This window comes from Chaetura pelagica, unplaced genomic scaffold (assembly GCF_000747805.2).
Source record: "Chaetura pelagica isolate M959 unplaced genomic scaffold, ChaPel_1.0 scaffold105, whole genome shotgun sequence".
Lineage (NCBI taxonomy): Eukaryota > Metazoa > Chordata > Aves > Apodiformes > Apodidae > Chaetura > Chaetura pelagica.
Window position 1 is genome coordinate 1,103,619 of NW_009953393.1, and position 12,488 is coordinate 1,116,106.

A 12,488-nucleotide genomic window follows, 5' to 3' on the forward strand; every position below is an offset into this window, starting at 1 on the left:
AATGTACCAAGGCAGCACTGCTTCTGGGAATTTAATATTTTGCAAAAGTGACCTATGTAAGGTAATATGGTGGGTTTTTTTAAAGTCAAACAATCACTGGATTATACTACTGACAAAATATTTCACTGTATTGTAATAATGCATCATGGGTTTTTGGCCAACTACCTCTTTCAAAATCTCAGAACGTCTGGCACCTTTAAGAAATGTAGGTCAAATTTAGTAAAATACCAACCACAGCCTTGCTGAGAGGAGAAGCCATTAGACAGGTCATGGCTCAGATGGGAGGAGATGTTTGAGCGTGCAGGTGGCTCCCTCACCCCAGGTAAAAGCAAAAAACTGAAGAAGAAGAAATAACTTGCCCTGGATCACTCAGGGTGTTTGGGGTATTGCCATTGCACCCAAACATCTTGACACTCTGTCTGGAACTTTGGTCTCTAAGTTATTCTTTGTTGTGTCTTTTTTTTTTTTTCTTTTCCTTTTTCTTCAAGTTTCATTATAAAAACCAAAGACAAACCATTTTTTTTTTCCTCACTACCAACTGTAACAAATGCACATTACTTACAAAAATTAACATACAGCAAATATTTTGATCTTTCCCAACTTCTACATTCTTCTGGAATATAATGGACGTAATTGTCTCTATAGAGCATTCATTTATTCTCCTTGTCATAGGAGCAAAAGACAAGAATAAGTTAAAAAATCAAAAGGCACCTTGGATATATTGGTAGCAAAATCTATTATTTTAACTAGTTGAGAAGAATAAGAATAAAGGTTATACATCCAGCTCTGTGGATTTGGGAGAGTATCTTCATGATATATTTCTTGATTTCACATCAAGGAAAAGCAGACTTTTGTGCAGGCAAAATTTAGAATAATGATTTGTAACTGTTACTGACTCTCATTCCTTGCACTTTCTGACCTGTTAAATGAAGATACTCTCCCATTTCAGAGGATTGCCCAGTTATAATATCACAAACAAAAGGAGAAAAAAAATCACATACCATGTCTAACCACAGCTAGCTGTGCCTACCTGCCACTGGCAGCTTTCCTTGTCTTAATCTGCAAATTCAGCCTAAAACATTCACTTCGCCTAGTAAGTCAGAAAAGCATGAGATACCAGAAAGCTTCTCCTCTCCCAAGCCTGGGAAAAGGTTTTGCTTCCACCTTCATCCTACTCCATCCACTTTGAGTCAGCTCCATTGTCCTACTTTTTTTGTTCTTTTGGTTTGAATGTTCCAAGACGAAATTCAAAGAGAAAGGGGGAAAGAAGACAGGATATGAGTGTCAGAAGAGTTTTGCTTTTATTGTAAAGGAGAAACTACTCTGTTACAACACATTTCTGTGTCAGGAACTCCAGCATCTACCCAGGGGGCAAGCACAGCATCTGCTATTCTCTCATACAGGAGTGAGGATGACTTTTGTGGCAGCTCAGTGGGACAGTTATTCAGGTAAGGTATGCTGATCTATTATTTACAGAAATTTAGCCATGGAGCCCTAACTCTTTGCAGCCTTCAGCATGAATCTGCCCTTGCAAATATGTGAACACCTGTCCTGATTCATATTTGTATGATATGGGCCACGTTTCCAGGCCATTTATATTTGATTTTGGCTTGACTCCTGAATGAGGAAGAGTGATCTTCAATTATATCAGGATGTGGTTTAAAAACATCTCTGTATTGTCCTAGTTCAGCCTGTGGTCCCCACAGTGTCCCAGCTACCACCTCTGACGACAGCCCAGCCTACAGTCCTGTTGTAACAGTCAAGGCTGGGGCTGTTTCTCTGCTCTCCCCCTTTTGGTGTGCTGGGGCAAAGAGATTTGGCAGCTATTGCCATCCGTGTCTGGGCATCTCATTTAGGTTTTCTTCTTCTACATGTGTTCCCATTCGATTGGTCTCTGGCTTGCTGAAGCAGAAGTAAAAAACAGCAAGTTTGAAAGAGCTGGTGGCCATGGTGCTCCAAAACTTACATAGAAGCCCAGGTCTGAGACCTAATTCCTTATCTGCTCATGCTGTTCCTGGGGTTGGACATCTAGTCCTGCACCTGGGGGCTCTGTGTTCTGGTTTGGTAGGTTTTTTGGTAGCAGGGGAAGGGCCCCAGGAGTGGCTCCAGTAGGAAGTTGAGAAGCTCCCCCTGCTCTTAGAGGGACAATAGATGTGCCTCAGTGATTAACATGCAAAAGAACATCCCAGTGTGTGTGTGTGAGGGGGAGCTGAGTGAGGGCCATAGGGCTGTTCCTTCGTTGTGTTGGGCCCAAAGCAAGACACCTCTGCCATCCCAGCAGTGAGGCAGGCTCCTCCTCGAGGTTATGCACAGCCTGGGGATGCCAAGGCTGGCACCTACCAAACATCTCAGACTTGGGCTGCTCTGCCTTACAGCCCTTTTCTCATTCTTTGCTGCCAGGAGCAGTAGTTTCTTAAGTAAATGTGGGGCTGGCTCCCATTTCACAGGCTTTTTCATTTCCACGTGAGCCATGACAATTAAATAATCAATCATCAGAGAATATTAGGAATTACAATGTAATGTAATGCAATGCTAAATTTCCAAATATCTCCCCATTCTTTTGTAACTTCAGTAAAGCTTGTTGTCTTCAGTAAGTCCACTGCAGGTGTATATTTAGACAGCAAGTCCAACTTCAGTTTCTGTGGAGAAGACCACTCTCAGCATTTGCTTGTACTTAATTGTCTAAGGATCTGCCAAAGTTTTGCTGTGTGCACCCCCCACAGAGACACCAAAGAGTTGCCTCTCCGTGGCATCACCAGTGTCTCTGCCCTAGGTCACATGTGGGATGTTAATAGACTTTTAGACAGAGAATCCTGGAGCTAAAACCTGTCAAATCTCAGCTTGTATATGCTGCTGTTGCTGTGGCCTTTTACTTCCAGGATCTCGCTGTGTGTGTTTCGAAAGCAGCTGGCAGCCTGGCACTGGGATACAGGGAGGCCTGAGCTTCTCCAGCACCGTACCCATGGAGTCCTGGTGCCATCCAGTGGGCAGCTCTGCTCTCCAACGCGGAACCAAGATTTCCTGAAGGAATGAAAACAGCCTGTCCTGCTTTCCGAGCCCTATGTTCCTTGACAGGTACTAGGAGTAAAGGGGGAGTCAGCCCCAAGCTCACATGCACACGGGTAGTTCTCCACAATGCACGCTGCTCGAATGTGGGCGGCACGTCTGAGCTGCGTGACAGTCCACACAGCTGGAGGGTTTTACAAATTACTTGGGTTTTTCCAGTGGAAGGACTTATCCTAGTCTGATCTAAGGAGTCCCTAAAACACTTGCATATATAAAGGTAGAGAAAAATGAAGGACACCTGCTACAGATGTCCCGGGTGACCTACTGGGAATTCAGAACGTAACATGCTTTATCTTCTTGCAGCCCAGAAAGCCAACTGTATCCTGTATCAAAAAAACATGGCCAGCAGGTTGAGGGAGGTGATTCTGCCCCTCTACTCCTCTCTGGTGAGACCCCAGCTGGAGTACTATGTCCAGTTCTAGAGTCCCAAACATAAGGACATGGAGCTGCTGGAGCAAGTCCAGAGGAGGGCCAGAAAGATGATCACAGGGCTGGAGCACCTCTCATGAAGACAGGCTGAGGGAGTTGAGGCTGTTCAGCGTGGAGAAGAGAAGGCTCCTGGGAGAACTTACAGTGGCCTTCCAGTACCTGAAAGGGGCCTAGAAGAAAGCTGGGGAGCGACTTTTTACAACAAAGTGCAGTGATAGGAGAGAGTAGATTTAGGTTAGACATTAGGAAGAAATTTTTCACTATGAGAGTAGTGAGACACTTGCCCAGGTTGCCCAGGAGAGTTGTGGATGTCCCATTGTGTTTAAGTACAGGTTGGAAGGAACACTGAGCAACCTGATCTAGTGGGAGATGTCCCTGCCCAGCTTGAGGGTTGGGACTAGATGATCTTTAAGGTTTCTTCCAAGCCAAACCATTCTATGATTCTATGATGCTGATACACCTCAGGTGTGATTTGCTTTGGGATTCTGAGAGCTGCTCTCTTCAAATCATCACAGCCTTTATTCAGCTGTGTCCAAAACCAACTTTTCTGGATAGAAGTCCAGATTTTGGCCAGCTTTTTAAAACACTGACCAAGTCTGTCATTCTGTAATAAAAATGCAACAGCAAAGGCAGTGCCATTCAAGCCATATTTTAAGGGTGTTTATAAAGTCAGTGTATTCTCAGTTGGCAGAACAGTTCACAGCTAGTCAGAAATGCCATGCTCTATCCAGTAATATCAGTTTGATGGCACTAAAACCTGGCAGGCAAGATGAAAAGTTTTGTGCTCCTCACCACAGTTTATTGCCAAGAAGAAGGCTTATCTTACTTGTATCCCTTCTGAAGCAATGATTGCAATCAGCAGCCTGATCCTGCTCCACACCTTATGGACTTTATGATTTACTGCAACACACTCTCCTCACTCCCTGCAAGTCAAGAGCTTATCCAGGAAAACAGATGCCTAGAAAATGTGGGGCCCTTACTCTCTGTTCCAGCTAAATTCCACTTACAGGTACAACAGAGGGCAAAAGATGACTTTAAATCATCCCTAAACTCCTCATATTTCATGGTAGGCAGAGGGCTGCTTCATTTCTAACAGGAATTGAAGCACCTTTAAGTATTGTGATATAGGGCCCACTATTTAGGAATGCTAATACCTTTCTGGCACAAAGGAAAAGGCAGAGAGAGTCTTTGTCTCCTCTCTCAAAATATGTATCTCTGAGGTTAAAAGAACATGGAGAAAAAAAAACACCTTCTAAGGATATTTATTTTAGTCTCATTACTTCATTCTACTTTACAGTCTGCAGACAGCCCTTCTGCCATGGGGGTTACAGTAGAAATAAGGCTGGCTTGTATTTACAGTGATCTTTAGGAACAAATAACTCTATCTGCAACTTAGATATCTGAAAGTGCCCTCTCTAAGGAGTCTGACAGGCAGGATCCCCTACACGGAGTCATCCAAGACCATCTAGAAGCAAGATAATGTGTGTAAGGTACAAAAGAATGCAGTTATGAACTTATGAAAACACTCCTCATGAAAGTCCAGATAAAGAAAAACATTCCTCCCATTTCTGAAGCCCTGAGAGATGTACCCTGATCACTTCCTTATCTGCCGGCAAAGGTGACCCACAAACATAATTTCTGTGGCTATGTACATCCCCCTACCCTCACTAATATGTACTAGTTTTGGTCCCCATCACCCAACACACACGTCTTCTGCCTATGTGGTCTTCCACTGCAAAGTCCACAGTGAACAGAAGCTAAGACCCCCAAACACAGCCCTGGCTTCTGAGAAAGAAACACACTGCTTGTTGGTGGTTGGAGAAAATAAAATAAAGCATTTCTCATATCTTGAAGTTTGGAGAGACAGGCCAAAGTCTAAGTTTATCTCTAGTTATAGTGAATCCTTAAATGGCAAGAGGAAATATGGGTAGGAAAACCTATGCAGAGGAATCTGCTCATACCCATAATACTGTGCTTTATTTGAGATAACAGAAGACTAAGAGATATTGGGATAAACCTGTGGAGGGGTAGTGGTGTAAAAAATGCACTTGTGTGTTGTTTTTCTTTGGGAAAAGGAATCACCAGCAATACAAAAACTCAGATTTAAAGGCATGAAACAAAAGAAGCAAAATGTTGAGGCTTGGAACTGTGTTTCCTTATCCTCATCCCACTGTTTGTTGTGACAGTTTGCAAGCGGGGATGCCCAGCGTGCCCTGCCAGGAGCTCTTCAGCATCCTTGCATCAGTGAAAGGAGGGAGATTCTCCCAGAGCAGTTCTGAAAGGAAGTGTATAGGTGGGGGGTACCTGTGGAGGTGAAGGAACTGAGGATACAAAGGAAAAAGAAAAAGAGGCAGATACAGCTCTTCATCTAATGCAGTTATTAAAGAGAGACTGGATGAAGTATCATCTTCCTTCTGCCCCTTTTCTTTTCAGAGTCAGCAGTTGGATTTCAGATCATTTCTGGTTTCCTTGGAAAACCTTTAGTGAGCATGTTTACTGTAAAACTGGAGTCCTCTTAGTGTAACTAAAGAAAGACCTGTAAATGTTGCCTGACCAATTTGTTGGCCTTGGTGGATAATGGTGGATAATGGCAGAGAAACTGACGTCATCCACCCGGATTTGTGCAAGGCATTTGACACTATCCCACATGACATTCTGGTCTCCAAACTGACAAGGCATGGATTTGACAGATGGACCACATGGTGGGATAAGTAACCCAGAGAGTTGTGGTCAATGGTTCAGTGTCCCAGTGGAGGCAAGTGATGCGTGGTGTCCCTCGGAGGTCAGTATTTGGGACCAGTGATGTTCAAAATCTTTTTTGGAGACATGGACAGTGGGATTGAATGTATCCTCAGCAGGTTTGCTGACAATACCAAGCTGTGTGGAGTCATTGATGCTACTGGATGCCATCCAGAGGGACCTTGACAGGCTGGAGAGGTGGGCCAATGACGACCTCATGAAGTTCAACAAGGCAAAGTGCAAGGTCCTGCACATGGGAGAGCAGAACCCCAGGCACAAATACCTCAAGGCTGGGTGGAGAATGGCTAGAGAACAGTTCTGAGGAGAATGATTTGGGGGTGGTAGTAGATGAGAAGCTGGACATGAGCCACCAGTGTGTGCTGGAGCCCAGAAAGCAACTGCATCCTGGGCTGCATCAAAAGAAGTGTGGCCAGCAAGGCCAGGGAGGTGATTCTGCCCCTCTACTCTGCTCTGGTGAGACCCCACCTGGAGTGCTGTGTACAGCTCTGGAGCCCTCTGCACAGGAAGCACATGGACCTGCTGGAGAGGGTGCAGAGAAGGGCCACCAAGACGATCAAAGGCCTGGAGAACCTCTGCTGTGAAGACAGGCTGAGAGAGTTGAGGCTGTTCAGCCTGGAGAGGAGAAGGCTCTGGGGAGACCATATAGTAGCCTTCCAGTCCTTGAAGAGGCATTGCAGGAAAGATGGGGAGGGGCTTTTCACCACAGAGGGCAGTGATAGGGACAAGGGGTAATGGGTTTAAACTGAAAGAGGGGAGATTTAGGTCAGACGTTAGGAGGAAATTATTCATCATGAGGTTTGTAAGGCATTGGAATATGTTGCCCAGGGAGGTTGTGGAAGCCCCCTCCCTGGAGGTCTTCAAGGCCAGGGTAGATGAGGCTTTTGCAGCCTGGTCTAGTGGGAGGCTGGAACCTGATGATCTTTAAGGTTCCTTCCAACCTTAAGCATTCTATGATTCTATGATAAATAATGATATTTGATAGGTTTCCATAGGTTAGAAGTTTTCTTGGTACTGTGCAGTAGTTGAAAAGAACAGAAGGTGGCATCTGTTCAACATTTTCATGCAGCAAAAAGTACAGTAAAGGAAATACAGAAAAGAAGTACAGTAAAGGGAAACAGAAGGGAAAAGAAAGGGTGCAAGAGGAGACAGCTAAGCCCAGACTATATCCAATTTGATATATTTCTACTGTTAATAATTATATTAAGACTGAAGGCTCTTTATTTTCCCCATTTTTGTAATGTGATTCACTGATGTCATAAGGGCTGATTTTAAGATGAAAAACACCTGGTCAGTTGTAATTAATTTCATTTTCAATAATTTAATGTTTTCTGAAAAACGTAAAATGCAGATGTTCATATTTTCTGTTTGGTTTTTGGGGTTTTTTTGTTTGTTTGTTGTTGCTGTTGTGTTTTTTTTTAATATAAACTTCACACATATTGTGAAGATAAAGAAGACCCTGAAGATCTTCCTTTAAAGTGTAGGTATGTAAGAGATAGTGCCAGGCAAAAGAGAAAATTAATTTACATTTGCCGTAACATTTTTAAGCCAAGAAAATAAATATATAAAATAATTAGAGAAGATGACAGAACTGCTGGTTATCAAACCATTAAATTAAAACTTTTCTGAATAGTCAGTCTGGTTTTGGGAAACTGTTACCACAAACAAGTGCCTTTAATCTGCAGGCACTCTCCCAGCCTGCCTGCTCTTCTTTAGAGCACACATTTATCTCTTTTTTTCCAGCCCCCCTCTATCTATTTTGAGCAACAGATTCACTTCACACTGTGTGACAGTGGCAGGAGCAAGACTTGTTTGCAGCCAGTGTTGGTGACTCACCAGGTAGGATGATCCTTGCGTCTTGGGTTCTCCTTTTCAGTTAATCCTGAATTACTAGTTGCCACAGCTGGTTTAATGAGAAGCAGACTGCAAGTTCGGTTTGAGAACTCCAGAGGGGTGGTGAGGGCTGGTCTGAGCTGGACCAATGTGACCTCCCCTGCTTTGTTCAGGGGTGTCAGGAGCCTCCAAGGAAGTACTGCCCATGTCCATGGGCACTCATGTGGGAATAAAATGGCATCTTTGTTGCCCCTTTGTGAAATCTTGGACTGCATCCGACTGCAGACGGCTCTTCTTTGTTTAGCAGCCAAATTCCTTCATTCCCTGGGCAGCTGATTAGCTTTTAACTTCATACCTTCACCAAATGACAAAGGCTCTCTAAAAATGTCTGGGGACCAGGGTCAGGGGACTCAATGTAGCCCAGAAGCTGGCAGCATCCCCTGTCATGGGCCCTTGGAGGCACATGCTCACTGACTGAGCCTGCTGTCCTCTCTTAGTTTCAGGGTATTTCCAGGCCACTCTGCTAATGAGCAACCAAAACCAGCTCATAGCAGCTGCAGGAGAGCCAAGAGACCAGCAGCCTGGGAAATGGGTGCTAGGAGAAGCTGCTGCCATGACTACTGTTTTTTAGTCCCCAGGCTGCAGGTGCTTGGGAGGGAGAAATCCTGCTACTGCACCATCTTGACGTAAAATAAAGAGGAAAGGCACTGAAGCATGGACTTTGGGAGCAATTCTGTCATTTAACTTCTTTTTCTCAATACATTTTCTTACCACTCTCCAAACCCAAGGTACTTAGGAGGAATAGGAATATGCTCCCAGGCATCCTGCAGCAGACTAGGGCTGAAAAACTCAAGCTGGAAGTAGAGATGGCAGCTGCTGGTCCAGGAGCTGCAACTGCTGACATCAGCATCTGGGAGGCAGTCCTGAATGCCACCACTGTGCTTAATTTGGGCTCCAGCAGAGTGCATCAAATCAGTCTTCTTGACCCCAAGCACGGGAGCTGCCTTCTCAGGTTTTGGCTGTGGGTCTGGCTGCTGTGATCCCTTCCAGGCAAGCACACCTTGAATTTTGCTTCCCAGCTTGTAACACTTCATTCTTGTGAACTTATCTGAGGAATTACATGTCAAATAATAAAAAAAAATTGTATTATATAACTCCATAAAATATTATATTATATTATAAAACTACATAAAATATGTACTATTTACACATATCGCTGTTATTATATACTACATAAAATGCACAAACGTAATATATAATAATATGTAAATTTTAATATATCTAACATAAAAAGGCTATATAAAATTTATACAATAAGGTAAGCACATCCTGTGTGCATGTGCACACGTGCACTTTTTGCAGTCATGATTTGAAACTAATCATTTTGTTGGAGAATAAAACTCAGACACTTCATGAGGAGACTGGGGTAATGCTTATTACCACAGCTGACAGTTCCAGATGGGAACTACAAGCAATGCCTAAATGATACAAGAATTTGTTTTCAACTGTTGGAATCACCTTTACCATTCATGATGATGTACAGTTGTCAGATGCAGTTTCTGAGGAAAATGAAATCTCTGGGGGAGAAATATTTCCCCAGCACCTTCATTTTGAGAGCCAAATTGGAAAGGAAAATCCAAGCAGCCATCCAGAAGAACTCAGAAGCTGCTTTTGTTGGTCCTCTTTGCAGAGCACAGTGTAGGAGGCAGGAAACCCAGCATAGCTGGGGACATAGTAATAAACAGGTGCAGCAACTGTTGCAGGAGGTGTGCATGCAAACCTCCTCAGGCTGATGCATGCTAACAGACTTCAAATTTTCTGGGCACGATGTCTAACTACACAACTAGCTCAGAAAAATCCTGCCAGCAAGAGAAAGCAGCTACTGACCCACATTTAGCCTGGCTACGCAAAAGCATGAAGTGGGGTTCTGCCTCTGAAACTCATCTTTTTCAAGAAACCAGTCAGGTTAAGATGATTTAAGTTAGTAATCAAACAGTTGCAGCCAGGCAGCACTCATGGTACCTCCTGCAGGCCAGTTTAGGTCCCAGCACAGAGTTGTCTGTGCTGAGAATTACTGCCAACCAACCAGGCTTTTCCCATAACCAAATGCAGACAGTAGACCCTTAATCAGCACTGAAATATCACTCCTCTGTTGCACTTCTGTTTAGTAACTTTTAGGTGTCTGTGCTTGCCATGATACAGTCCATAAATAGATTTTTTTTGGACCTTGTTACTAATGCCCACCTAAGATAGGATCCAAGTGGTGTTGAGGTGAAGTGAACTTGGTCTGCTGAGAATTTTGCCTCTGAAGTCTCAGACAATGTGACATAAATAAGCACATCCCCTGTGAGCCTGGCAAATCAGTGGCTGACATTACCTCCTGGGATGGAAGAGATTTCCTGGGGTGCAGAGAAGCTCCAAGAGCAGCTGTGGTGTACTGCATGCTCTAATGCATTAAGGTTGCACGAGATATTGAGGGCATCATGTGGCAGCGCTGGTAAGACTGATAAGCTCTGCAACACATTAAAGTTCCTATACATGTGATGCATGAGCAGCCACTGCTGCCCAGAAAGCCATTGCAAATCCTTATCTCCAGCTGGTGCTTGTTGAAGGTGTATACAAATCTTTCCCTTCCTCCTACTGGGAGGGCCCATGTCTTTTTTTGATGAGGGCAAGTGTTACCTAAGCCAAATTTGCAGAGAGGGTTTCAAGATCCTGACAACGGTAGACCAAAAATCCAGGAGACTGTGTTTACCACCAAAATCCAGACCAAAAATCCAGGAGACTGTGTTTACCACTGATGAAGTGGTTTGTGGCACTGTTGTGTGATGCTGCTATGTGATATGGCTGTAGGACATCTCCCATGAGATCAGTCTCCTGACATATCACCATTGTTTTAACCCTGAAGACAGAGGTTTCTGGTGTTCTGAACAATTAGCCAGACTCTACTCCATCCTCTGTTTCATGGACTTGGTAATATTGGGGACCAGTCCCTGTTGGTCACAGTGTAGCTTGCTCTATTGAAATCCAAGTCTCTTGCCAAGAAATGGAAAACAAGGTCAGCTACATCCCCATGAGCTACTACTTTTAAGTAATTTGGTGTTTATATTTTCGTGCTAGGATCGTTCTGGTGCCATTAGAAACATAAGAAAATAATACATCAATGAAAGAGAAACTTGATAGCTCAAGAAATATGCTTTGAACCTTCTTTTACAAAAGGGGAGAATAAAGGGAGTATAAGGTAAATAAAATAATCACCAGTATCTTTTACCTCTGCCGTCCCCCCACCTTCCTCTCCTTACATGCTTTACCTCATTCTGCCCAGATCACATGCCTTCACAGGATATGCACCAGGAGAAGGCTATTGACTCCTGCTACCATTTCAAGCACTCCTCAGCAGGAGGTCTCAGCAGATGTGAGGTGGAGGTAAGCCAGCTTCTAGAGACCTAGGGTGCTGACAACTGGAACCTTTCATTCCCTCTTACCCCCCCCAAAAAAACCCCAACAAAACCAAAAAAACCCATAAAGCCATGTAAAGTTTTTTGTACTTTGTATTATCAGTTCCAAACCTGGGACTGGTGGCATTTTGTATGACTGTTAGGGCATGACAGTGACTCTTCTGGGTTGGATTATCTACTTCTGAAAGTGTCCAGTGGTGGAGTTGTAGAAGAGAAAGTGAAGATGAACAGCTTGAACTTTCTCCTGAATCCTTCCAACTTTTTCTAGTCCAGGCTTTCTAAAGTTGTTGAAAAAATAGTTGATTTTAATGGACCTTTCTTCCATGGATTTAACTTCTCTTTAAGTGTGGCACACACATAGTCTTGCAATTTTAATTTTGGGTCAGATGATTAAGTATTGCCTCCTTGGTTTCCTCTTTTTAGCCATCAGATTTTTTGGGGGGAACCTCTCTAAAATGCTATAAGGATTTAATGCACCTCTGTAACAGTCTCCCTTGGGTATGTATTTCTGAGGTTGAAGAGTAGAAGAGAGTCTTATCTATTTAATCTCTCTGTATGGGGAAGAAATTCCTTACCCTTCATCATTTTTTTTTGTAATTTGCTGTCTCATTTAGTTCCATTACATTTTGGGGGTTTTTTGGGGGGTTTTTTTGTTGGTTTTTTTTGTTTGTTTTTTCTTAAGAGAATGCAAGAGGGACAACCAGCAATGAATATATTATTAAAGAGGTGTGAGTACATCATGCACTTATGCAGAAAGACTGTCTTGTTTTCTACAGTAACTGAATTAGAACTTTTGCTACAAAAATGGTCAAAAAGATGCTAGACATGACAATTGTTACACCTGATCTTCCAGTTGCATTAGTTGAACTGAGCACTTTAACTTGTGCAGCTGCAAATTCATGCTTTAAATGTAAGTCTACACTGAGAAAAACTTGTATCATGAAA